Here is a 6,013-nt window from a genome sequence, read left to right on the forward strand (position 1 = left end):
CAGTACAGAGCGGCGCTTCCTGTTTCTTGTGTGACGTCTTCTTATTACCCTCTTTAGAGGGGTCAAAGCTAGCCAGCTGCTCCTTAGGAGGGCGCTATCCAAGGGGCAGTTAGCCTGTTTGGTTTAAGACAATTTGTTCCCCCCCAACCCTTTCCCCAGAATTTCTGCCCTCCCTTCCCCACAGGTGGGCGGGGTTTGCTGCACCTGGGCTCACCTGGGCAGGTGCCTCACACCTGCTTGAGCCAGCCTTTTTTTTGTATATAATTTTTATTAGTTTTTTAACATATCATTTTCAACAATAATTAAACATACTTCTACATCTTATTCAAATTTTTGACTTCCATCAATCCAGTCTGAAAATTTTCCAATCTAATCTCTCAGTATGCATTTCTTATCTTCCCTATTACATTTCAAACTCATAACCAATATCTCTATCTTTTCCTACTAACACTTCGTATATTTCTCCTTACAAAACTTCTTGTAATCCTACTTGCGTAATTTGTTGATTACAGTTGCACTTCAAATAATTCATATACTTCTTCCAATCTTCTGTAAATCTCTGGTCCCACAGTTTTCGAATCCTTCCTGTCATTTTGTCCAATTTTGCATAGTCCATTAATTTGTCTGGATAGTGTTCTCGAAGCTACCAGCATGAGTTTGACCAACTGTGGGAGACAGTGGAAGACAGAAGTGCCTGGCATGCTCTGATCCATGGGGTCACAAAGAGTTGGACATGACTAAACGACTAAACAACAACAAATTCTTCTTTCGTCAGAATTTCTTCTTGTTTCCATTTCTGGGCTAACAACACTTGCCATGCTTGAGCCAGCCTTTGACCCACCCTTGCCCGGGAGGACAATGGACGGCTGGCCAGGGCTGGGGCTAAGGCCAAAGAAAAAAGGCTGACCCCATTGTCCAAGCTTCTTTTGGTTTTCTTCCTTCCCTCAAATAAAAATTTTTCTTGACTCCATATAATTTCATCCTAGGTTAGCGGTCTTCAAGTTAATGATACTGTTCCTTACAGGATAATATTTTGCATTCCAGGTCAGCGGCCGCTGCTGCGGTCGTAAGACAGGGTTTAGCGCAAGTGCCCGCAAACAGAAGACAATGCAACACAGGAATATCAGGCTTTGTTTTTTCTTCTTTTTTTCTTGTTTTTTTTAGAAGAAGAGTTTGGATTTGATATCCTGCTTTATCACTACCCAAAGGAGTCTCCAAGCGGCTAACATTCTCCTTTCCCTTCCTCCCCCACAACAAACACTCTGTGAGGTGAGTGGGGCAGAGAGACTTCAGAGAAGTGTGTGACTGGCCCAAGGTCACCCAGCAGCTGCATGTGGAGGAGCGGGGACACGAACCCAGTTCCGCAGATTACGAGACTACCGCTCTTAACCACTACACCACACTGGCTCTCAATATCAGGCTTTGTTTAAAAAAGCTTGGATGGTTTTCCATGAGTTCCAGTGTGTTGAGAGAGGGAGAAAAACTTTCCCATCTGGTCCACCATCCTATTCTCACAGTGGCCAACCAGATGCCCATGATGGGAAACTCTCAACCAGAATTTGAGCACAACAGCCCTCTCCTCTCCTGTGCTTTGCTTTTATGCTTGCTTTTGTGGTTTTCAGAAGCATTGCTGGCTGTGGTGGCAGAGAATAGGCATCGTGACTAGTGGCCTTTGATAGCCCTCTCCTCCCTGAATTTATCCAGGGACGCGGACTTATAAAAAATATTGGGGGGCCCCGGGAAAGCTCATGAATAATAAATAAGCTCATGAATATGCAAATAAAGTGGTGCCGCCTCCTCGTGAGCGAATAGGGGAGAGCGTGCTGCGCCTATTAATCAGCTCCGACGGAAATTGGGTGGAGCTTTTGCTCGGGAGGGAGGGCAGGAGGCATGCAGCCCGACCCTGTGCATTTTGGGCTGGGGGAGGGGTGGCGATGGCGCTCTGCTGGAGGGGCGCCCGAGATTATTGGGGGGGCAGAGCCCCCCCAAACAAATTTTTGAGGGGGCTCGGGCCCCCTCAAGCCCCATGGAGTCGGCGCCTATGAATTTATCTAATCCTCTTAAAATGCCATCCAAAATGCCATCCGGTGAAACTAGTAAAAATCTACCACATTAATGATAACTTATGTTGGAAATGTAAAGAGAAAGAAGGTGCTTTTTTCATATGTGGTGGACGTGTCCCAAGGTGAAAGACTTCTGGGAGAAGATTTATAGTGAATTTTTAAAAAATGGTGAAAAATACATTTATTAAGAAACCAGAAGCCTTTCTACTTGGAATAACAGGACCGGAATTGCCCAAGAAGGATGCTAGACTGTTTTTGTATGCCACTACAGCAGCAAGACTTTTATTAGCCAAAAATTGGAAATTGCAAGCAATACCAACAACAGAAGAATGGCAGATGAAGATGGATTTTTCGGAGCTGGCTGACCTGACTGGAAGAATTCGCAACCAGAAAGAGGAGGAAACACAAGAAGACTGGAAGAAATTTAAAGAATATTTAGTGAGATATTGTTACATAAGATAATTAAGAAATCCCTAGAAGTAACAGATTAGGCTAAGGGATAGAAAAAGATTAATGATAAAGATTAATATGGATTACAACTGGAAGTAAGGTTAAGGAGTTTGTAATGAAAAAAGATACTGATGCTATAAATTTGAAATTGGGAACTGCTAAATATGTAATATGATGAAATCCAGATTGGAGGGTGTCGAGGAAGTCTTTTAGCAATGTAAATACATCAGGGAATAAGAAGAAAAAACTCTTTTATTTTGTGTGTTTTTATTGTTGTTAAGTTTTTATGTTGTGTCAAATGTTATGTTTTTCCTTTTGTGTTTTTGTCTATGTGTTATAAGAGAAAACTAATAATTTTTTTGGGGGGGGGGGAATAAATAAATAAATAAACAAATTGCCATCCAAGTGGCCAGCCCTGCCCTCCTGTGAGAGTGAGTTCCATAGTCTTGACTATGCTCTGCCTAAAGAAGTACCGTATTTTTCGCTCTATAACACGCACCCAACCATAACACACACATAGTTTTTAGAGGAGGAAAATCCACAGGCATGTCACCCATAGGCATTCCCTCCATAACACGCACAGACATTTCCCCTTACTTTTTAGGAGGAAAAAAGTGAGTGTTATGGTGCAAAAAATATGGTACTTTCTTTTATCCGTACTGAATCTTCCAACACTCAGTTTTGTTGGATTTCCACGAGTTCTCGTGACTTGCCAGCAGAGGGAGATCTTGCACCAGCAAATCATCCCAGCCTGACTCTCAGGAATGCTGGAGCTTAGCACACATTTCTCTCAAGGGATCCCTCTTCTCCATGGCAATCTTCCAGGATGCAGCCCTGGCCTTCAGTTTCAGCAGGGATGGACGACCTCACTTCAGGGTTCCAATGTGACCCTTGAGACTGTCCTCAAGCCACACCCCTCACCAGCTCTTGCAAGTCTGGAATGTCCCCTTGAACGCTCTGACCTTCTTGCCAGGCTGTAGAAAGTAGCCTCCTGTCGAAAGAGAAGATTTATTGCTCTGCCACTTTTGCCCACTTCTGGTATGCACCCCCCTGGAAGGTTTCCCAGAAAGGAAGGTGGCCCACTGGCTGAAGAAGGCTCTCTCAGCCTGGATTCTGCCATCGCCTCTGCTCCTGGATCTGCTCTCTGTGTGTGCTCTTCATCAGGGGCAAGGCAGCCTAAACCGCAGCTGAGCTGCTGCTCTTTGAGATAGCCAGAATCCGTGCAGGCCTTATAACTGCTTTGTAAGAATTACATATAGAGCTTGTGTGTCATGCCTTTTTTAGACTGTCAACCTTGATGGGCAGGGACCACCTAAATGCTGACTTTTGCAAGCCTTTTTGGTTAAAAGGCGAGGCGTTGATAAATGCCTAAGACAAACAAACAGTGCCGATCCCTCTTTTTCTTTTGCGCAACCTCTACCCTTTTGTGCAAGAGTGCTGGTGGCCAGTGGCGTAGCGTGGGGGGTGCAGGGGGGGCGGCCGGACCGGGCGCAACATCTGGGGGTTAGGGTTAGGGTGCGCAAATCCACGGGTTAGGGGGCGCAAATTACTTGCCTTGCCCCGGGTGCTGACAACCCATGCTACGCCACTGCTGGTGGCCCCCTGGAAACTTGCTTGTCCTGCTGGTGGGTGCTGGAGTTGCACTCTATGGCAAGCCACCTCCTTGCCCACTGGGCACCATGAGCTGGCGAGAGAGTGGAGAGGAACAGCCCCTGTTTGTTTACCTCCCCTAGGAGCTGGCCCTGATTCATACCCTACTCACAGGGAAGTAGTGCAAGGTGTGGCCTGGCCAGCGTCTTCCTCAAAGCAGCAGCAGCTGCCGCCACCCATCAGCCTGGCTTCCTGGTTCTGCTCAGGGCTTGCTTGAGGCCAGGGTGAATGGTGGGTGGGGTTTCCTTTTGCTTCTTCCTGGGGCCAGGGAGTGCTTTATGCCAGGCCAAAGAGGGTGGCCGCTTTCCCCAAACAAACACACTTGTTCCTTTAGCAGAGGTGGAGCAGGCTGAATTCCAACAGGTGCAGCTCACCCACACAGAATATGGTGTGTTTAGAACTTTAGATGCCCCTCTCCAAAGCATCAAGAAAATTTTGCAGGGGTGTTTAACTCTGGGATGGGTGGGTCAAAAAGGCTCCTTGGCCTTCCAGAGGCAACATTGTTAGGGTTGTAGCCAATCAAGTCACAGCAGACCCATTTAAATTAATGGACCTATGTTAGTCACGTCTATGGATTTCACTGAGTCTACACTGAGTAGGATTAACATTGGCTGACAACAACGTGTAGGATTGGGAGGGAGACAGTGGGTTGTAGCCAATGTTACTCCTGCTCAGAGTAGACCCATTGAAGTTAACAGACAACATTAGCTTAGGCCTTGTTACTTTCAGTAGGTCTGCTGTGAGCAGGACTGAGTTGACTACAACCCAGAGTATTGGAATATATAGGCTCTCCCAGGGTTTCATCTAGCAGCCCTTTCCTCTTGAGCTCTCGTTTGCTATGAGAATACAGTCGTACCTTGGAAGTCGAACGGAATCCATTCCTGAAGTCCATTCGACTTCCAAAATGTTCGGAAACCAAAAGGTGGCTTCTGATTGGCTGAAGGAAGCTCCTACAGCCAATTGGAAGCCGTGGAAGCCCCGCCGGACGTTTGGGTCGGAGGTGGACTAACTTCTAGGTTTGTGGTGTTTGAGAGCCAAAACGTCTGAGTACCAAGGCGTTTGGGATCCAAGGTACGACTGTACAGCCTCCAGCTTTGTGGACCCCTGAAAGGCTGCCGGGGACTAAAAGGAGGAAAAGGCACCATCTTCTGGCCTCCATCCCGGAGGCATCTGTACTGGATGCCTGGTTAGATGCCCAAACACACCCCTGGACTGATCCTGCAGCAGTTGCTATGGAAACAAAAGAAGGCTGCACTTGTTGAATTTCTGCCTGACAGGAAGCCAATCTAAACCACAGGGGCCCAACTGTCCAGAGGAGCCACTGACACACTTTGCAATGCCAAGGCCAGGCCCTGGAAGAAGATGGAGCAATGATGAGGACAAAAAGTGCCTCCGAGCGTGCATTGAGCAACCACATCCAAAACCCACATCTGTGGGTCTTCTTTGGAAAGGAATAATTTCTCTGTCACGGCTTGAGGCTGCTGTTGCGCCACTGGCTCATGATGTCACCACCACCCTGTTTCACTCTGCGTGATGTCACTGCATAACCATGCTCCCATCAGTTGCGTGCACAATTTCTCATCAGGCCAGATCACCAAATGTTTAAAAAGCAGCTCGGCTGCCTTTCGGCTCCACCCAACGATATGCGTCAGGAAGGCTTGTGGCAACACGCAAAAGCCTCGTTTTCCGTAAGGCACGGCAGGTGCCCGTTTTGCCACCCTCCCCTTCAAGGGGCCCCTAGTTTTCTAGAGACCCTTTGCCAGCCCCTTGCTCTCAGAGCTGCTACACAAGACCTCCGCTGTCAGCTAACCCCAGGAATCTCTTCCACAAAGGACAAATCCAGGCCAGAT

Source organism: Podarcis bocagei, assembly GCF_964188305.1.
Source record: "Podarcis bocagei genome assembly, chromosome: 7".
NCBI classification, from domain to species: Eukaryota; Metazoa; Chordata; class Lepidosauria; order Squamata; family Lacertidae; genus Podarcis; species Podarcis bocagei.